Genomic DNA, 23,457 nt, shown 5'->3' on the forward strand with positions numbered 1-23,457 from the left:
TTGTTTTGTCTGAGAAGGAGGCCCTCTCTTTCTAAATTAGCAAATTTAATAGACTACAAAAGAGGAGAAAGACCAAAGTCCTTATCTCCCACTCTACCCATTTCTCTAAGGATTTACTATGGTCCTGGGAAATCTGCGGCTCTCTGAAGCCCCTCCCAGGTCTCCTGGTCCAGCCTCTCTACCAAGATCTCCTCTGATCTTACAGCTATAGCCACATCTATTCACCTTGCTGGTAACTACTATTGGCATGAACTGATGACTGAAATTCTGGAGAATGGAGTTCTGCCGCCCTTCTCTCTATCTTCCAGCTCCTATATACTTCTCACCCCATCGTCTTTAGTGTTCCCTGAGCCTTACGGGGGGGACACAAATTGCTTCTTTAAAGAAAGATCGACGGCCACCACTTATTTCTGCATCTTGGGCAGCAATGCTTCTGTTTTCACCACCATAAGGAAGACGGCTCTGATTAAGGCTAGGTGCCATTTCTGTCAGTGGGGAAAAGCATAGGTATTTGGAAGACAGTTTGCTGCTACATCAGTTTGGTTTGCCATCAGAAAAACACTCCCCACAGGGACCTACTTCCTCCCCTGGACACATTTAGTCAGGCATACTGTACCATGCATTCTTCCCCTGTAGCCCATGGTGTGAGTCTACAATCAGATCAGAAGGTAGCTGGTTACAAGCAAAACAGAAGGCATTATTGCACAGTTGGGTGCATCTGGCTTCCCAAATCATTTCTTTAAACTTTCTTCATCTCGGTTAATTTTTCCCTCCAACCTACATCCTCGCCTCTCTTACTGCCTAGACCTTTCTACTTTAATTATTGCCCTTCTTTACCATCTACATTTTACTACTCCCTCCTTCAAATTAATTTCCCCCATTTCTCTCAGTTTTTACTGGCTTCCAAAGACAGAATCCCCATATGAGAAAGAACATGTAGTTTCTGTCATTTGAGGCCTGGGTTATCACAATGAGAAAGAATTCCCCTTCCATTCATTTTCCTGAAAATTGCATTTTTCTGATATGTACCACATCTTTATTGTCTATGCATCAGTTGATGGGACTCTGATTGCTTCCATTTCCTAGTGGTTGTAAATATGGCAGCAGTGAACTTTGATGTGCAGATGAACATGTCATAGGGTATAGAGTCCTTTAGATGAGTGCTCAGGAGTGTTCAGTTGGATCATGCAGTCGTTTTAATTTGGATTTTTTGTCACTACTGTTTTGGTAAATCTCCAGACTGACTTCCAATGTCCCTGCACCTAGTGTATGCTCCAGACAACAATGTGATGGTTCCCCTCTCCGTACAGCCAACCAGCATTTGTTGTTGATATTCTTGATGGTGGCCATTGCTGGAGTAAGATGAATCTTAAAGTGGCTTTAATCTGGATTTCTCTAATGAGTAAGGATGTTGAAGACTTTCGTAGTAGCCATTTATATTTCTTCTCTTGAGAGTTTTTGTTTTGTTCTTCTGCAGTCCTTTTTAATCATTTTTCTTTATTTTTAATCCTTCTTTACCTATGAGAATTTCATACATGTATACAGTATAACCACATGTGTTCTCCATTTCCTCCATCTAGCACCCACCACATACTCCTTGACAAAGCCCTTCCCCACCTCATGACATAGGAGAAAGAACTCCAAGCCAATAACATGGCTAATATTTTCAACAAAATCATAGAAACATTTCACAAAACAAAGAAAGAGATACTCACTCAAATAAGTAGGCCCAAAGACACATAATAGGCAATGTCAGAAAACAAATTACCCATGATATATTACAGTCAAAATAAAAAAACAAAGGCTAAAGAAAGTGCAATGAAGGCTTAAAAATGAATGATCCAAATCATATATACAAGCAGAAACATCAAACTTATAGCTAATTACTTGATGGAAACTTTTACTACCAGAAGGGCTTTTTTTCTTTTCCTTTTCTTTTTTAATTTTTATTTAAATAATTTATTCAGATTGTATCTCAGTTGTTATCCCCTCAGTTCTATCTTCCTATTTCTCCTTCCCTTCCTCTTTCACCCTATTGCCCTACCCTAGGTCTATGACAGAAGGGGACCTCATCTCCCTCTGTAAGATCACAGCCTCTCAGGTCTCTTCCTGGTAGCCTGCTTACCCTTCCTCCGAGTGTCATGAGGTTTCTGCACCAAGAGGAAATGGTCATATATTGGGCACCTGAGTTCATGTCCAAGTCAGTCCAGACTTTGCTTATAATTCACTAAGTGTAGTTTGTCATGCCTATATGTGCATGGATGTGGGTCTGTCCATCTTCTAGAGCAATGGTTCTCAATCTTTCTAATGCCTCATGTTGTGGTGAACCCAACCATAAAATTATTTCATTGTTACTTCATAACTGTAAGTTTACTGTTATGAATTTCCATCATTATGCAACATAAATATTTCATCAGCAGGATAACTATTATGTGGCCCCTGCCAAAGGGTCCTTTGACCCCCAGAGTGGTCGAGACCCATAGGATGAGAGCTGTTGCACTATAGCATAGGAAACATCCCAGTGGTCACCAGTGATATTGCCTCCCACAGAAACCATCCAAAGCCAATAGTTGCTTGGAGGTCACCTACTCCACCACAGGCACAGAAGGCCACCCTTATTAGGTAATCAATGGTGGGAATGGGATTAGTCAAGGAATGTTCAAGACAGTTCCTGCAGTTCTGGTGCATTCTTCCACCCAGGCAGTATCCTGGCCTGCTATGGCCCACCTCTGGTTCCTTACCACAATGCTACACTGTTCCCAGTGATTTCTAAACTCCAAATGACCTGAGTTTGTTTCCCAACAACTACATCAGGCAATGTACAACTACATGTGATTGCATCTCCAAGGGATCCTATGCTCTCTTCCAACCACTAATGCATGTGACAGTTATACAGAGAAATAAAAATAAATATTTAATGAAAAGCAAGAAAGAGGCTATGAACATGAGAGGAAGCAAAGGAAGACTTGGAAGAGGAAACAGAAAGGGATACGTGAAGTAATTACATCTTAACCTTTAAAAAACACATTAAAGGCGATCCAAGATGGCGGCGAGCAGTGTGGACCGTGTTTGAAAGCTCCAGCAAACAATTCAGGGAATTGCACAGATTTCTGAGCCAGGAACACCAAGGTCCCCACACCACGGCAGCAGAAGTACTACACGGTTCGGAGGGACCAGGGTGCGGAGGACCTGCCTGCCCCTGCACAAGGGAGGAGCGAGGACTTTCTCGGATCAGAGCGGCGGCGGTGGGGACAGCAGTGCCACCAGCGGCTCTGGCAGTGCCAGCGGCTCCAGCGGCGCCAGCGGCGGTGGCTGAGGTTTGCAGCTAAGAGCCTTCCAGTAGAGGCGATTAGTGTAGTGGACGGTGGGAGTTGCTTCAGGAGAGGGGACTCTGGACAGGATTTGGGTCGCGTGGTGCCTTGAGACCCAGGCTGGACTCAGCGGACAGTTCGGCCCAGGAGTCCTGGGTTTGCCCAGTGAGCTGTGCTGTGGAGAGGCTGGCTCTGCTCGGCGGGCAATTCTGCCCGAGGCGCAGCTCCCCTGCTGTGATGCAGGCTAGGCGGAGTGCCCGCTTCCACTGTGGGATCCAGCTCAGTGCAGATGCAGTTTTCCTGCTGTGACGCGAGTGGGGCGGAGTGCTCAGTTATACTCTGGGTGCTTGCCCAGCACAGCCTTGGTTTTCCTGCTGCGACGCAAGCTGGGCGGAGCGCTCACTTCTACCCTGGGTGCTTGCTCAGTGCGGTCGCAGTCTCCCTGCTGTGACGCAGGCCAGGCAAAGTGCTCACTTCAACCCTAGGTGCTTGCTCAGCGCTGCCGCAGTTTTCCTGCTGTGAAGCGGGCTGGGCGGAGCACTCAGTTATACCCTGGGTGCTTGCTCAGCGCAGCCTTGGTATTCCTGCTGTGACGCAAGCTGGGCGAAGAGCTCACTTTCACCAGGTGCTTGCTCAGTGCAGTCGCAGTTCTCCTGCTGTGGCAGCCGGTTCAGGCCCTAAGAAACTAGCTGAGCTCGAAGCGTGCTTCGGGTCAAGTATCCCTGGCTGGACTTGGCAGGGGACCCAAAAGGTTGTGGATACCTTGGCCTGAACCAATGACCATTCAGAGACCCAGAACAATTGCAGGACCCACAGCAAAGGGGAGCTGAGGACCACTGGTGGTGAGAGCCCAAAACAACAGGGCTAACCTCCTGCCATCCACACCAGTGAAGTACCAGGGCTTCCAGCCTATGGAAATCGTGAGAAAACAAGTGAATCTATCATCAGACTCCCTCCACTCAACTCTGTAAGTTACCCAACAAAAACAGAGACGGCAAGATGTCTAAGGGACAGCGTAAAAGCATATGCAAAAAACCCCAAAACAACATGGCATCTCCAGTTCCCAGCTATCCCAAAGAAAACACCCCGGAGAACTCACATACAACGGAAACACAAGAAAATGACCTCAAATCCTTGGTAATGAGGATGATAATGGAGGAAAAAAATAAAATTCGAAATCAGATGCAGGAAGAAGCAGCGAAGCAGGTGCAAGACATAAAAGAAGCACATAGAGTGGAACTGGAAATTTTTCAGGAAAATATAAATAACCAGATGAAGGAAATTAAAAAATCTGTTCAAGATATGAAGATGAAAATGGATTAAATGATAAACACACAGACAGAAGAAAAACGAGAACGTGAGGCCTCAGAGAAGAAGGCGAATGACACAGTGCTGAGCTTTTCTAACAGAATCCAAGAGATGGAAGAACGAATCTCAAGTCTAGAAGATACAATAACAGATCTTGAAGCAACCAATAAAGAAAATGCCAAATCTGGAAAACTCCTGACACAAAACATCCAAGAAATTAAGGACACCATGAAAAGAAGAAATCTGAGGATAATAGGCATTGAAGAAAGAGAAGATATCAGACTCCAAGGCCCAGAAACTCTTCTCAACAAAATCATAGAAGAAAATATCCCCAATCTAAAGAAACAGATGCCTATAAACATACAAGAGGCATACAGAACACCAAATAGAATTGACCAGAAAAGAAAAACTGCCTGTCACATAATAATCAAAACACAAAACATACAGAACAAAGAAAAAATATTAAAAGCTGCAAGGGAAAAGGGCCAAATAACATTTAATGGAAAACCTATCAGAATTACACCCGACTTCTCAGCAGAGACCATCAAAGCTAGAGGGCCTGGACAGAGATCCTGCAAACCCTAAGAGACCACAGAGTCCAAACCAGATTACTTTACCCAGCAAAACTATCAATAAACATTGATGGAGAAACAAAATATTCCATGACAAAACCAAATTCAAACAGTACCTATCCACAAATCCAGCTTTACAGAAGGTACTAGAAGGAAAACTCCATCCCAAAGGGTCAAGCTACAACCAAAACTACTCAGGAAATAGATAATTATACCATGGCAAAAACACAACTACACAACCGCTCAACTGGAACCAACATCAAAATTAAGACTCTTAATAGTAACTGGTCATTAATATCTCTCAACATCAGTGGTCTCAATTCTCCAATAAAAAGACACAGACTAACTGAATGGATGCATAAACAAGATCCAACATTTTTCTGCATTCAAGAAACACATCTCATCCATAACGATAGGCATTACCTCAGGGTAAAAGGTTGGGAAAAATATTCCAAGCAAATGGTGACAAGAAGCAAGCAGGCATAGCCATTTTAATATCGAACAAAATAGACTTTCAACCAAGATTAATCAAAAGGGATGAGGATGGACACTTCATACTCATCAAAGGTAAAGTCAACCAAGATGACATCACAATTCTGAACACCTATGCTCCCAATACAAGGGCACCCACATTTGTAAAAGATCTGCTAAAAAGGCTTAAACCACACATCGATCCCCACACAATAATAGTGGGAGATTTCAACACCCCACTCTCACTGAAGGACAAGTCATTGAAATAGAAACTAAGCTGAGAAATAACATCATTAACCAATGCCATGGGTCAAATGGATCTAACAGATATCTATAAAACCTTTCACCCAAACAAGAAAGAATATACCTTCTTCTCTGCACCCCATGGAACCTTCTCCAAAATTGATCACATCGTAGTTCACAAAGAAAGCCTCAACAGATACAAGAGGATTGAAATAATACCTTGTATCCTATCAGATCATCATGGGCTTAGGCTGCAATTCAACAACAACAGAAATAACAAAGAGCCTACATGTGTGTGGAAACTAAACAACTCTGTGCTACATGACACCTGGGTCAGGGAAGAAATAAAAAAAGAAATCAAGGAGTTTCTGAAATTCAATGAAAATGAAGGAACAACATACCCAAATTTGTGGGATACATTGAAAGCAGTGCTAAGAGGAAAATTCATAGCACTAAGTGCCTTTAAAAAGAAATTGGAAGCATCACACATAAACACCTTAACGAACAACTGGAAGCCCTAGAAAAAAAAGGCCCGAAACACCCAAAAGGAGTAGACGTCTGGAAATAATCAAACTCAGGGGTGAAATTAACAAATTAGAAACTAAGAAAACAGTCCAAAGAATCAACAAAACCAAGAGCTGGTTCTTTGAGAAAGTCAACAAGATAGGCAGACCATTAGCCAAACTAACTAAAAGGCAGAGAGACAGTATTGAAATCAACAAAATCAGAAATGAAAAGGGAGACATAACAAAAGACACTGAAGAAATACAAAGAATCATAAGATCCTACTTTGAAGGCATATATGCCACAAAATTTGAAAATCTAAGGGAAATGGATGATTTTCTTGATCAATTTCACTTGCCAAAGTTGAGTGAAGAACAGATAAACAAGCTAAATAGTCCCATTTCCCCTACAGAAATTGAAGTAATCATTGATAGTCTCCCAACCAAAAAAAGCCCAGGGCCAGATGGCTTCAGTGCAGAATTCTACCAGACCTTCAAGGGCGAGCTAATACTGATACTCTTCAAGCTACTCCAAAAGATAGAAAGGGATGGAACATTACCAAACTCATTCTATGAGGCCATAGTCTCATTGATACCTAAACCTCACAAAGACTCAACAAAGAAAGAGAATTTCAGACCAATTTCTCTGATGAACATCGATGCAAAAATACTAAATAAAATACTTGCAAAACAAATACAGGAGCACATCCAAGATATCTTTCATCATGACCAAGTAGGCTTCATTCCAGGCATGCAGGGATGGTTTAATATATGGAAATCCATCAATGTAATCCACCACATAAACAAACTGAAAATAAAAAACCACATGATCATCTCTTTGGATGCAGAGAAAGCATTTGATAAAATCCAACACCCATTCATGTTTAAAGTTTTAGAGAGATTGGGAATACAAGGCACTTTCCTCAACATAATAAAGGCTATATATAGGAAGCCAATAGCCAAAATCAAAGTAAATGGTGAGATACTAAAGGAAATTCCTCTAAAATCAGGAACAAGGCAAGGCTGCCCACTCTCTCCATATCTCTTCAATATAGTACTCTAAGTTCTAGCCAGAGCAATAAGACAAAAAAAGGAGATCAAGGGTATTCAAATGGGAAAGGAGGAAGTCAAATTATCCCTATTTGCAGATGATATGATAGTCTACATAAGTGACCCTCAAAATTCCACCAGAGAACCCCTACAGCTGATAAACACCTTCAGCAAATTGGCTGGATACAAAATTAACTCAAAAAAGTCTGTAGCCTTCCTATACACAAATGACAAGCTTGCAGAGGAAGAAATTAGGAAAACCACACCCTTCACATTAGCCACAAGCAATATAAAGTACTTAGGAGTTACTCTAACAAAGCAAGTGAAGGACCTGTTTGAAAAAAATTTCAAAACCCTAAAGAAAGAGATTGAAGATGACATGAGAAGATGGAAGGATCTACCTTGCTCATGGATAGGGAGAATTAACATAATAAAAATGGCCATCCTACCAAAAGCAATCTACAGATTCAATGCAATCCCTATCTAAATACCTACACAATTTTTTAAAGACATTGAAAGTTCAATTCTGAACTTCATATGGAAAAACAAAAAACCCAGAATAGCTAAAACAATCTTGTACAATAAAAGGTGCTCTGGAGGAGTCGCCATACCTGATCTCAAACTGTACTATAAAGCAATAGTAATTAAAACAGTATGGTACTGGCACAGCAACAGGCTGGTTGATCAGTGGAATTGAATCGAAGACCCAGATATGAATCCACACTCATATGGTCATTTGATTTTTGACAAATATGCCAAATCCATTCAATGGAAAAAGGATAGCATCTTCAACAAATGGTGCTGGTCTAACTGGATGTCTATGTGTAAAAAAATGCAACTACACCCATATTTGTCACCTTGTACAAAACTCAATTCCAAGTGGATTAAAGACCTCAACATAAAACCAGAGACACTAAGTCACTTAGAAGAAAAAATGGGAAAGAGCCTGGAACATATTGGCACAGGAGACAACTTCCTGAACAGAACACCAACAGCCCAGGCATTAATGTCAACAATTAATAAATGGGACATCATGAGGCTGAGAAGCTTCTGTAAGGCAGGAGACAATGTAAAGAGAACAAAGCGACAGTCTACAGACTGGGAAAAGATCTTCACCAACCCCACATCTGACAAAGGTCTAATATCCAAAATATATAAAGAACTCAAGAAATTTAATACCACCAAACCAAATAACCCAATTGAAAAATGGGGCATGGAACTAAACAGAGAATTCTCAACAGAGGAATATCAAATGGCTGAGAAACACTTAAAGAAATGCTCAACCTCCTTAATCATCAGGGAAATGCAAATCAAAACAACGCTGAGATTCCATCTTACACCCATCAAAATGGCTAATATCAAAAATTCAAGCGACACCACATGCTGGCGAGGATGTGGGGAGAGAGGAACACTCCTTCATTGCTGGTGGGAATGCAAACTAGTACAACCACTTTGGAAATCTATCTGGTGCTATCTCAGAAAAATGGGAATAGGGCTTCCTCAAGACCCAGCTATTCCACTCCTTGGAATATACCCAGAAGATGCTCCAGCACACAACAAGAACATTTGCTCAACCATGTTCATAGCAGCCTTATTCATAATAGCCAGAACGTGGAAACAGCCTAAGTGTTCCTCAATAGAAGAATGGATAAAGAAACTGTGGTACATATACACTATGGAATACTCTTCAGCTATTAAAAACAATGAATTCCCGAAATTTGTGGATAAATGGATTGAGCTAGAAATGATCATAATGAGTGAGTTAACCCAGAAGCAGAAAGACTCAAATGGTATATACTCACTTATATGTGCATATTAGCCCAACGGGCATGTCCCATGAAAGCGTTCACTTACCAGGAAACTGAGACAGAGGAGAGGACATTCTAGTGGGACTCTAGATGAGAGAATCATAGGAGAAAGGCAAAGTAGAAGGACCCAGAGGGTCCTAGAAGCCTACAAGTGGAACATTATGATAGGCAGATTTGGGCACAGGGGCCCCCCTCAAACTAAGGCACCAGCCAAGGACAATACAGGCCGTAAACCTTAAACCCTTACCCAGATCTAGACAATGGACAGAACACTCTCCACAGTAGAGTGGAGAGTGGGATATTACTTTCTCACATACTCTGGTGCCTCACCTTTGACCATGTCCCCTGGACGGGGAGACCTGGTGGCACTCAGAGGAAGGACAGCAGGTTACCTAGAAGAGACTTTATACCCTATGAACATATAGAGGGGGAGGTAATCCCCCTCAGGAACAGTCATAGGGGAGGGGAATAAGGGGGAAATGGGAGGGAGGGAAGAATGGGAGGATACAAGGGAAGGGATAACCATTGAGATGTAACAAGAATAAATTAATAAAGGAGGGAAAAAAGAAGAAAAAACACATTAAAGGCACTAACAAGCTAAGACTATTCAATTCAGACAAGAGATCCAAGATGGCAGCACCCAGCGTACACAGTGTCTGGATAGCAGGACTGCAAGACTGCAAAGCAAGCCAGAGGCTATGCTGCAGACTTCAAAATCCTGTGTCTTTCTTTTCTAGGTAAGATGAGAGGCAGGCACAAGCAATTCCAGCCTCTGGCCACTACTATTACTGTAGTAGTGGGGATAACTCCCAGGTTCCTGGATGCTAGGTTCCAACCTCCACCCACTTGGTTTTTCTCACTTTTCAGAAGAAAACTCCTGGGTTTCAAGGACATGCAGTTCCAGCCTGTGGCCACACAAATCACAGTATTTAGGGAAATGGTCCCATCCACCAGTTCAAGGCTCTACCTGTCTCCCCGAGGAGACCCATCAGACGCCATGAGGTGCCCAATGCATGGTATCTGTGCAATTGAGCTCAGAGACTGTGGAACAAGCATGCAAGTTGCATAGCTGTTGACTCCAGCAGTCACTCAGGGAAAGGAGGGTTCCTGCATCCCTGAGCAGACAGGCTGGTCCTCAAGATCAACAGCCTAGACACCATGACTCTGATTCCCTGCCTGTGTGTCTACCTAGGACACAGCCACCCTAGGAGAATGGCAGGCTATTCCCTGAAATCATGCAACCAGTCCACAACCATACCCAGCATTCCATTCTGAGAAGGGCTGCTCCAGGACAATACAGCCTCTTGTCCATGCTCTATTTGTACCCCCAAGGCTAGCCAGAGAAAATCCAATGGCTAAATGCCAGCATAAGAACATAATCAACAAAAGCCACAGCAATATGGCTCCATCAGAACCCGTTTATGCCACTACAAGCAACCCTGATACACTAACATAACTGAAACACAAGAAAATGACCCTAAAATTATGCTAATCAAGATGATAGAGGCCTTTAAAGAGGAAAGGAGTAAACCTATTAAAGAAATACAGGAATACAATCAAACAGATAGAGGTCCTTAAAGGAGAAATGAATAGATCACTTACAGAAATACAGGAGAATACAAACAGGTGACAGAAATGAATAAAACTGCTCAATACCAAAACTGGGAATAGAAAAAAATAAAGAAATACAACTGAGAAAATTCTGGATATAGAAAACTTAGGGAAGATGACAACAACTACAGAGGTGATTCCAAGATGGCTACAGCAAGGACAAGTGGTGTTTGATCTGCAGGGAAAAGAATGTAGAAGCCACCGGGAGCCACGAACCACAGCAGGAGCTGGAGATCACTGGGTGAGAGAGATCTGCACAGAGCAGCCATGGGCCAATGGACAGGTCTGACCTCCTGCCATCCAGCAGCACACAGAGGAAGCCAGACCAGTCCCACAGCCTGATCTGCAGCCTGCCTGCAATCTGGGAGCTGTGGCCTGGCTCAGTAGCATGAATTTAGTAAATGAGACTGAAATCATCCCGGCAGTGAAGCATCAGAGTTCCTGGCCTAGGGAAATCTTGGGTAAATGGGGGCGTCTTTCCTCAGACCCCCTCCACCCAACTTGTGCCAGTCCACAGAAAGCCCTGGTGCTACACAGGGGCCCAAAGGCTGTGGTCATTTTGACCAGACTGAGCATGGTCTGAAAATCGAGATGCTACTGGGACCCACAGTCCAGGGTCGCTAGAGATCACTGGCTGAGAGAGTCTGGCACAGCAGGTCTGACTTCTTGCAATCCAGCAGCACAAGTAGGAAGACAGACCAATTCCCGTAGCCTGGACCAGAGCCTGCCTGTGAACTGGGAGCTGTGGCCTTCCTTGGCAGCGTGAATTCGGTAAATGGGACTGAAATCATCCCAGCAGTGAAACATCAGAGCTCGCTGCCTAGGGAAATCTCAGGGAAATGGATGGGTCTGTCCTCAGACTGCCTCCACGCAACACCAGAAGCTACCTCCCAACATCACAGGTGGCAAGATGATTAAAGGCCAACATAAAAACATAAACAACAAAAACCAAAACAAAATGGCATCTCCAGATCCCAGCTATACCAAAGAAAGCAACCCAGGGAACTCAAACACAATTGAAATACAAGAAAATGACCTCAAATCCTTAGGAATGGAAATGATAATGGGAGGAACTAATCAAATTCATAATCAAATGCAGAAAGACACCGCCAACAGGTGGAAGACATAAAAGAGACCTATAGAGAGGCACTGGAAAAATCAGGAAAATACAAACAACCAGATGAAGGAGATCAATAAAACAGTTCAAGATCTGAAGGCCTATAAAGAGGCAATGGAAGAAACTCAGGAATATACAAACAATCAGATGAAAAAAATCAATAAAACAGTTCAAGATCTGAAGGCCTATAAAGAGGCAATGGAAGAAACTCAGGAATATACAAACAATCAGATGAAAGAAATCAATAAAACAGTTCAAGATCTGAAGATGAAAATGTATACAATGAAAGGACACAGAGAGAAGAAAAACCGGAACGAGAGAGCTTAGAGAGGAAGGCAATCAACATTGAGGCAAGTTTCACTAACAGAATCCAAGAGCTGGAGGAACAAATTTCGGAACTAGAAAATACAATCCTAGATCTTGAAGCAACCATTAAAGAAAATGATAAATCTGAAACATTCCTGACACAAAAAAACCCAAGAAATCAAGGACACCATGAAAGGAAGAAAACTGAGGATAATAGGTATGGAGGAAAGAGAAGATGCCCAACTCCAAAGCCCAGAAAATATTTTCAACAAAATTATAGAAGAAAATTTCCCCAATTTAAAGAAGGAGATGCATATAAACATACATGAGGCCTACAGAACACAAAATAGAATATACCAGAAAATAAAAAAATTCCCACCACATAATAATCAAAACATAAAATATACAGAACAAAACAAAATATATTAAAAGCAGCAAGGGAAAAAGGGCCAAGTAACATATAATGGCAAACCTATCAGAATTACACCCAGCTTCTCAGCAGAGTCCATAAAAGCCAGAAGGGCCTGAACAGAGATCCTGCAAACCCCTAAGATACTGCAGATGCCAGGCCAGACTACTATACTCAGAGAAAATTTCAATAACCAATGAAGGAGAAAACAAGATATTCCATGACAAAGCCAAATTCAAACAGTACCTACCCACAAATCCAGCTTTACAGAAGTTACTAGAAGGAAATCTCCACCTCAAAGAGACAAGCTACAACCAAAACTACATAGGAAATAGAAAATTACACCATCACAAAAACACAACCACACAAACTCTCTACTATAACCAACATCAAAATTAAGGGACTTAACAGACACTGGTCATTAATAACTCTCAACACCATTGGTCTTGATTCTCCAATAAAAAGGCACAGACTAACTGAATGGATGCATAAACAAGATGCAACATTCTTCTGCATCCAAGAAACTGAACTCAGCAACAATGATAGACATTACCTCAGGATAAAAGGCTGGAGAAAACTGTTCCAAACAAATGGTCACAAGAAGTAAGATGGTGTAGCCATTCTAATACTCAGTAAATTAGACTTTCAACCAAAACTAACCAAAAAAGACAAGGAAGGACACTTCATACTCATCAAAGGTAAAGTCAACAAAGATGACACCACAATTCTGAACATCTATGCTCCAAATACAAGGGCACCCACATTTGTAAAAGAACTATTAACATATTTGACCATATCCCCTGAAGGGGGAGACCTGGTGGCACTCAGAGGAAAGATAGCAGGCTACCAAGAAGAGACTTAATACCCTATGAGCATATTAAGGGGGAAGAAGTCACTCTCAGGCACAGTCATAGGGGAGGGGAATAAGGGGAAAATGGGAGGGAGGGAAGAATGGGAGGTTACAAGGGATGGGATAACCATTGAGATGTAACAAGAATAAATTAATTTTTTTCAGTTTAAAAAAAAGAACTATTAACAAAGCTTGAACCACACATTGATCCCACACATTAATTATGGGAGACTTCAACACCCCACTTTTACTGAAGGATAGAAATGGATGGAACATTACCAATTCATTCTATGAGACCACATTCACTTTGATATCTAAACCTCACTAAGATCGAACAAAGAAAGAGAATTTCAGACTTTTTCTCTTATGTACATTGATGCAAAAATACTCAACAAAATACTCACAAAACAAATACAAGAACACATCAAAGATATCATTCACCATGACAAAGTAAGCTTCATTCCAGGCATGCAGAGATAGTTTAATATATGGAAATCCATCAATGTAACCCACCATATAAACAAACTGAAAGAAAAAAACCACACGATCATCTCCTTAGCTGCTTAAAAAGCATGTGATAAAATCAATCATCCATTCATGTTTAAAGTTTTGGCAAGATCAGGGATACAAGGCACATACCTAAACATAATAAAGGCTATATACAACAAGCTAATAGCCAACATCAAATTAAATGGAGAGATACTCAAGGAAGTTCCTCTAAAATAAGGGACCAGGCAAGGTTGCGCACTCTCTCCTATCTCTTCAATATAGAACTTGAAGTTCTAGCCAGTTCAATAAGACAACAAAAGGAAATCAAGGGGATCCAAATGGGAAAGGAGGAAGTCAAATTATCCCTGTTTGCAGATGATATTATAGTGTACATAAGTGACCCCCAGAATTCCACCAGAGAACTCCTACAGCGCTAAACACCTTCAGCAAAATGGCTGGATACAAAATTAACTCAAAAAATAAGTATCCTTCCTATACACAAATGAGAATCATGCAGAGAAAGAGATTAGGGGAACTACACCCTTCATGATAGACACAAGCATTATAAAATATCTAGGAGTAACTCTAACCAAGCAAGTAAAGGACTTGTTTGAAAAAAAACTTCAAATCTCTGAAGAAAGAGATTGAAGATGACATCAGAAGATGGAAGGATCTCCCTTGTTTATGGATCAGGAGAATTAACATAGTAAAAATGGCCATTTTACCAAAAGCAATTTACAAATTCAAGGAAATCCCTGAGCCTAACATAAAACTACAGAACTTTTCACCCAAACACAGGAGCTTCTCAGCACCTCAGTGAACCTTCTCCAAAATTGACCATAAAGTTGTTCACAAAGTATACCTCACCTGATACAAGAAAATTGAATAACTCCTTATATTTTATCAGATAACCATTGATTAAAGCTGGAATTCAACAACTGAAACAACAGGAAGCATAAAAACTCATGGAAACTGAATGACTCTCTACTCAATGACATCTGCGTCAGGGAAGAAACAAAAAAATTAAAAATATAAAATAAACTTAAAAAAATAAATAAATAGAGACTTCATAAATTTCATGAAAATTAAGACACAATGTCCCCAAACATATGGGACACAATGAAACCATTGCTAATATGAAAGTTCATAACACTAAGTGCCTTCATAAAGAGAATGGAGTGATGTCATACTAGCAATTTAACAAGACACCTGAAAGCTGTACAGAAAAAAGAAGCAAGCACACCCCCAGAGGAGTAGATGGCTGACAATAATAAAACTCAGGGCTGAAATCAATAAATAAGAAATGAAGAGAACAATACAAAGAATCAACAAAAGCAAGAGCTGGTTCTTTGAGAAAATCAACAATGTAGACAAACCCTTGGACAAACTAATTAAAAGGCAGAGAGGCACTATCCAAATCAACAAAATCAGAAATGAAAGGGAGACAAAGCAACAGACACTGAGGAAACCCAGAGAATCATTAGGTCTTACTTTAGAAGTCTGTATGTCACAAAATTGGAAAATCCAAATGAAATTGACAATTTTCTTTGTAAGTTCCACTTACCAAAGTTGAATCAAGATCAAGTAAACAAGTTAAATAGTCCTATATCCACTAAGGAAACAGAAGCACTCATCAAAGTCTCCCAACAATAGAAACATAAACAACTTTGTGTGAGATGGTTTCAGCACAGAATTGTGCCAGACATTTAAAAGAAGAACTAATACCAATACTCCCCAAACTATTCCACAAAATACAAACAGAAGGAACACTGTTGAGGGAGAAGGAGGGGCCAGGGGAAGGGAGACTGTGATCATTATGCAAAGTGAAAAAATATATATGGAGGCATGTTATACACACACATAAAGAAAAAAGATATTCAATTCTAGTATTACAGCTTTCATTGTAGCACCTATATTGCGCTGGCATTATTTCACATGGCCACTAAAAGTACTATAAAAATGACTGGAGTTTGTAGAACCTTGTTGATGCTCATGGCCCACAGACCAAATTATGAAGTTCCCCAGAGAACAAGGGGAAGTAAGAGATCAAAGCCTCATACCTCTATAAATAATTATATATGCCATGGGTCTTAAGTGTGAAATTTTTCAACCATGGGAAATTTTATTTCCTTACCAAAAAAATCTATCACTTTAAGAAAAATTAAGGATAACTGAAGATACAGAGTGAAGCACAGATTTACACTCCAGGCAAGAGAATGATCATCACAGACCGCAGCATGCTGTAGAACCAAGCCTGCCCTGTCCACACTCCAAGGCAGAACTCCTCTACTAGGAAAGTTTGCTTCTCGGGCACCTCATTCTTCCAAAACCGCATTCATGTGGCCACCCAGAAGCTCTGACATGGTCTGCAGAGGATATTCCACATGAGAACACGTGGTCTGACATCCTGCCTCTGAGCTGGTTATCACAGCTCATCTCCAGTAAGGGGTAGTTCAAGGACCATGGTTATCTTCTCGAATCGATTGCTCTGACTCTCCACGTTTGAACTACTCAGTTCTGGAACCTAAAAAGGAAAATGGGGGAAGACAGTGGCTGCTACTAAGGATGAAGTCCCCTGGATTGTGGAACTTTCTAGGTGGGAGGGAAACATCTATCAAAACAAAAAGTTCAATTAACAAAGTGACAGTCTAGGCAATTCAGCATGAAGAATGATTGATGGCCAGTTTAGGGGGCATGTCTCCCAGAATGGTTAAATTGTTCTTCTTTCTTATATTTCATCTTAATTATTCCAGCATACCTTCAAAGGTATAAGAGCCTTTGGGACACAGACTTCCTCTCCAGGGATAGGTCTAGCCTGAGATTAGTCCCATGTTACTCAGAGGCCTGGGGAACCTTCAGGAGACAATCACAGTCCGATCCCTGGACATAGGGACCAATGTGAAGGCAGACTCTGGCCCTTAAGTCTCATCTGATCTGGTTGGGAACATGAAATCAAGTCAACACTTGCACAGCTATAAGACCTCTCTTCTTGCCCCAGGGCTACATTATGTGATGGTGCCCACAGCAGGGATGCTAGCTCAAGTACCTGGCTCCCTTCTCACACTGTCTCCTACAGAAAAGATAATGCCCTGTGCATTCTGAAGAATGATGAGGCTTAGCTGTTATTTCAGTTTTGGATGAGTAAATTTATTAAGGACATGGAGAGCAAAAGTAAAAGAATTAGTAAGAGGTAGCAGATAGACACCAAACAACATCTAATCAAGCACATCCAGCATCCAGCAGAGACAAATGCAGTAGCTTAATGGGAGAACAAAGCAAAAGTACCCTCAAGTCAGTGCTTGTAAAATCCAGCAGAAATCCACTAGGGGAGCCTGTGAGACAATCGCCTAGAGGCCTGATTGCATGCAGCATTCTCTCCATGATGAGCTCCCTTTACCTGTTCCCACCACAGACTTGTTTATAGTGTGGAATAAACCAGAGTAACCTCTAGCAGTAAGCCTTCCAGACATCTTCAGGGGCATGGTGTTTTTAATGCCCTGAATTGTTTGCTATCTCCTTTCTTCCTGGCACAGTCTTAGAGTACCAGCAAGCCCCGGGACAAGGAGTTCTGCATGATACTTGAAATAAACATGGTTGAGTTTGAGACAAGGGAGGCCCTCCTCAATCCCAAAGTATGCTTTCCTCAAGCCTAAACAGCACCTTATAAATTAACAATATAGTTTATAGGGTGTTAAAGAGCTCTTTTTAAACATTGGAGGTTTTTTGGTAGAGCTGTCTCGATGGAGTCATAACAAAAATTTAAGCAGAGAGTTTTTTTAATTCATACATTCCTAATGTACAAACGTAACTTCAATCACTATCAAAACCCACCACCAAAGTTAATCCTATGGTACACTCCACAAGCCTACATTGATACAGCATTATTAAAGTGCATGGCTTTTGCAAATGGCCTAGTCATATGTCATACATTGAGTTGGACAAAGATACATTACATGTCCGCATCATTACTGTATCATGCAGAGTATGTCTACAGCCCTAGAACTCCCCTGTGTCCTCACTTCTGCATCCTTCCATCACTCTCACTGGTGCCTTTACTCTCACTGTAATTTGCCTTTTGCAGGGATGTTAAGTCACCAGAGTCACAAAGGATGCCTCCTGGAGCCAACAATATAAACCCTCCTGTATATTTGTCCCCTGCTCTCCTTCGAATATATGGCCTTTAAAAAACTTAATTGCTTTTATATTCATATCTAACCCCTAACGAATGATAGCTTCTTTCACTTAGGGGTTTAAAATAAGAAGCCTTCTCATGGCTTCTCAGCTGTAAGAAGCAATCATTATGGTCCGTTTTTGATGAAAGGTGTACTCAGAGCTTCTCAGAGAATTGGGAAGACCCTCTCTCCTTAGCTGATAATGAGGGTTATAACTCTCTGGGGAGGCAGCCTATGAGAAAGAGCAGAAATTTCTTAAATTCAAGAACTCCAAAAGCTGTGGGCCTGTGAAGAACCAGCATGCCAGCCATTTTTTTTTTCCTTCCTCTAGGTTGGCTTCTGTCCCAGCTAGTGGTATATCAAAAAGTGTTTTACTTTTGCTAGTCTCTTACAGATTAAGAATCTTCTTTCTCACATGAGTGCATTTCCCTTTAGTGCTAAGTAAAATTGCATTCTCGGGAGGTTCCAGGATTTATGGTTCTGTCCACCTAGTCCAGGAGATTTGACTGCTCCCAAGTTTGGAAAATATTAATGAAATCGCTATGACTGACAGACAACTAACCAGGACAGGTGAGTCAAGAAGGGGTCACAACACACATTGCTCACCATCCCAAGGATGTCTGTGGGGCACCAGAACTCCTTTAGGCTTGAATCTCTCTCCACCCACTTCTCAGCAACCATGTGCACCTAGAACACAGCCATAGGTAAGATGGAACTGGGCCACAATCATACTGCCCACCATCCAAATGAGTGTTGAATAACCTGTTTCTACAGGATTTTCATGTTGATGTGACTCTTGATTGAATGTCTAGGAAGGGTCATTTGTCATCATTTTTATTTTTATTTTTATTTTATGTGCATTGATATTCTGTCTGACTCTGTGTATATGTGAGAGTGTCATATCTCCAGGAACTGGAGTTACAGACCGTTGTGAGCTGCAATATGAGTGACAGGAGTTAAACCTGGGTGCTTCGGAGGAGCAGCCAGTGCTCTCAACTGCAGTGTTCTCTCTCTACCCCTCTCATTTGTCATTTATAGACCAAAGAACTCCCCCAAATGATTCTCATCATAAAATCAATCAGTGGCCATGAGGTCTTTACAGCACATCTTGCACAAAGAGCATCTGCTCACATAGACTTGCTTAACTTCTTCTATCCCTGGAAGCACAAGGAGAAAGTCGCACTGGGATAACTGTCATTCTTACTGTACGACAGCTGTGATTGTCACCACACTTTCACCACCATTCTGCTCTCTTCAGCACCAAACTCCTCCTCTCCAGTTCTCCATCTGCCATCTTCATGTGCTTGGAAGTCAATTCATTTCCCAGAATCCTCTCTTGTGGGAAATGACCTTATGATGGGACCTCCTATCACAGCCTCAAGCTCAGTGAGCTTGTCAGTAAGAGGAAGAACTGAACCAGTGAGGAAGGATCCACTCCTTACACACAATGAGCAGCTCACTACACACTCAGGCCTTCGACTGTGGATCCTGCAAGCAATGCAACAAATATCTCAACTGCATGTACTGTTTTGTTGGCAGTTGTGGGTTCTATATAAACAAGGCAGAAGAAAGACCCAAGCAGTGCAGGAATGTTGCCTTAATTGGGGGTGGTTATTTCCTGGAAACAAGAACAGATGCCTGTGTAAGGCTTCAGGCTCTTCTCAGTTGAGTCTGACATCCATTTCCCACAAACAGAACACTTGTGCCTCTTGGTTTTTTTTTTCCAAAACATCCAACATTGTGGTAACCTAAACCCTGTATCTACTCCATAGCACTCACAAGGACATGTGACCAAACTCCTTCCTGGAAGAGTCACCCTAGTGGTCCAGATCAGAAGGATGATTTCAGGCTTTTCAGTCATCACTTTACCTCCTTCCCAGCTCTCACTCTGGTTTTTACACTTTCCCTGTTTTCTAGACATCACCACAGTCCTGATTATACATAGAGTTTTCCTGCCATCTAATAATGTCTGGTTGGTTAATAAAGTGTTGTTCATATATGAAACATGAGGCAGCACCACACTCAGGATGCTGGTGTTTGTGCAACACTCTCCCACAGGTCCATGAAGACACAAATAGAGTCAGACAGGAGAACAAACAGGACGGTGTTACCACACAGGTTCAGTGTTTCCATATAGAAACATGAAAAGTATCCAAGAAGGGTGTTGTTAATAGCTGTACAAGACTGTGTGTTTACACAATTACACTGAACTTCATTACTGAAAACAGCTAAAATTGTCAAACTTGTGTTTTCTACATTTTGCAGCAATTGTCTTTTTTACATTTTAAACTAATTCTGAGAATATAAGATCACATCCTTAATGGAATAAGATGTTACCCATAGAAGGTGGGCAGGGCTATCCCCTGTTCAGGTAAATATTGCCAAGGCCTCCTTTCTCCCTGGAGCTTCCAGGCCCAGGCAGAGAGGTCCCAAGTGCAGCTCTCAGAAGCCTGGCAGGAGCCCCAGTCTACCTAGTTCCTCTGTGATCATAACACAGAAACAGAAGTTGTGGTGACAGAGATCCAGGGGCATTATCTAAAGAGAGGGCTGGATAGGAAAAGAGAGAGTGAGCAAAGACAGAATGGGGACAGGCTTGCATGGCCTGGACAGTTGTCTGAGTTCATCCTGCATACAGTCCGCTGAGCTACATTGGAGGGCTTCAGAGACTTTTTTCCATCAAAAATGACAAAATTTCTCCCATTACATTCATGTCCTTTTACCTGGCCCCTTTTGTCATTACTTTCTGGAGATGTCACTCACATCTATTATATATGTACACTATCCCATTAAAATTTGAGCCCCATTTGATTCCCTTCTTTCTATTCACAAAGTCCTAAGGCAATTACACATTCATCAGTGAGATTCCCCACATGAGCAACCAAACTACATCCCCCATAGTGTCTGAGCTCATGCACAGACTCTCCAGTCCTGAGTCAGAACAGCAGTCAACTCTGAGAAAGAACACATGTACACCAGGCCTCTCACAGTGTGGTGGCTTGACAGTGCCAACTAGTTCCCAGAAAGCCCTGAGAGAATCAGGCTCTGCGCCATGTGTGAGACAGAAGGCTCCTCAAGAGCCTGCCCCAATAACTAACAGGAAGTATAACTACCAGAAAAATGTGGTACCACTATCAAGATGTGAGAAATCAGAAGTGAAAATTGTGACAGATCTGGACCAGATGGGTTTAGTTAATATGAATGTATACAAATAATTAAATTATATATATATATTCCCACTAACTGTGAGCCCCATTTAATTCTCCTCTAGTTACTCAAAAAGTCCTAAGGCAATTACACATTCTTCAGTGGAATCCTTATATAAGCAAACAAACCACATTCTCCCATAGTGTATAAGCTCATGCACAGATTCTTCAACCATTGGTCAGAAAAGCAACCAACTCTGAAAATGACCACAGGGAGCACCAGGGGCACTCACAGTGTGGACTGGTTCCCAGGAAGCCCTTAGAGAACCGGGCTTTGCGCCATGTGTGAGGCAGAAGGCTAGCCCAAGAGCCTGCCCCAATAACTCAGAGGACGTTTAACTACCAGGAAAATGTGATACCATATCAAGATGTGAGAAATCAGAAGGGGAAATTGTGACAGAGCAGGACCAGATGCATTTAAATGATATCAGTTGCTGCAAGAGCAACGCTGTAATCTAACATCTTAAATTTTCTTTTTCTTTTCTTTTTTTTTTTTTGAGAAGGGCAGTAGTATGTATTTTTGGAAATTCACTCCATAAGTTGTACACAAATGAGAATTAAAAGCTTCACAAAACCATTAATTGGCAGAAGTGAATGAGTAAATAATCACTGGATAAACATAGCATTAAAATCATTAATACACACTATTGACATTTTTGAAATAAATTTATTTTTTAAATAATAATGTCATCGCATCATTTCCCCTTCCTTTCCTCACTGCAAATATACTCATGCACCTCTAAGCTCTCTCACACTCATGGCCTCTTTTTCTTTGTTAATGCTGTATATGTTTTAAGCATTTTCTTTTTTTATTTTTACATATACATGTATATTATTGCACATGTATACAATAAATTACCTACAGCAAGAACCATGAAATAATCAGGAATTATATTAATGTTACATTCATAGTGTTCTGGCTGTTTGTATTTGGCAACCTTGAAGTAAACGTCATTCCAATTTTGGTACATCTAGAATTATGAATGTAAATCAATATCAATCGTATCTCATCATTATCAACTTAGAAGATCTATCTAGACCTAAAAACATCTTAACCCCCTAAACAACTAAGCCTCATTGTAAAACTAAACTGTCTGGTCTTCAACTCCATCAGAGACTACAGAAGGAATAAAATCAATTACCTGAGTAAACAGGGAATGCAGGTGAGCAGCTTCCAAAATGAGAAAATGAAAGAGAACATTTGTTGCCTGAACAGTCACCCAAAACTCTCTTCAGCCTCCTGGCCCAATTTATCTGGCAGACATATTTGTGAGGCAGGAACTATTGAAGACTTGCTTACCCTGTCTTGGCAAAGTCTGGCCTTCGACTTTGCCTGTATCCAAGCTTGCCCAACTTTAGGCAGAATTCTGTCTGTGATAAAAATGAAAACATCTTGCCCAATGGCTTGTTTGCCACATTTGAAGCTATGTCCATAAGGAGGTTTTTTTGTTTTTTGTTTTTTGTTTTTTGTTTTGTTTTTGGTTTTGGTTTTGGTTTTGGTTTTGGTTTTGGTTTTTCGAGACAGGGTTTCTCTGTGTAGCCTTAGCTGTCCTAGACTCACTTTGTAGACTAAGCTGGCCTCGAACTCACAGTGATCCGCCTCCTTCTACCTCCCAAGTGCTGGGATTAAAGGCGTGCACCACCGCGCCCGGCATCATAAGGAGGTTTTTTGATGCTCATTATCTTCTTTGAAGTAGGCTAGTTGTGCCAGGAGTTAACCTGTCTCATTATCAAAGAATCTTTAAAATAATAATTAAAAAAAATCTTTAAATGCCATTTGTGTAGGTCTCTGAGGTTTTAGAAGACCTTATCTAACTATTTTACCTTATCTTTCTATAGAATCGTACCTATCTGTTACACTTAGGATGTATATTCTTGTGATAAAAATAGACTAGTAATTGACATGGCCATGATCTGATCAACTAACAATTAGCTTGTATAACTTACTTATCCTAAACAGACAGAATTAGCACTTTCAAAGTATTAGAATTAAACTTTGTATTATAACTGAGTTGTATGGGTACAATATCTCAT

Source organism: Acomys minous (genome assembly GCF_964271855.1).
Source record: "Acomys minous genome assembly, chromosome: 18".
NCBI classification, from domain to species: domain Eukaryota; kingdom Metazoa; phylum Chordata; class Mammalia; order Rodentia; family Muridae; genus Acomys; species Acomys minous.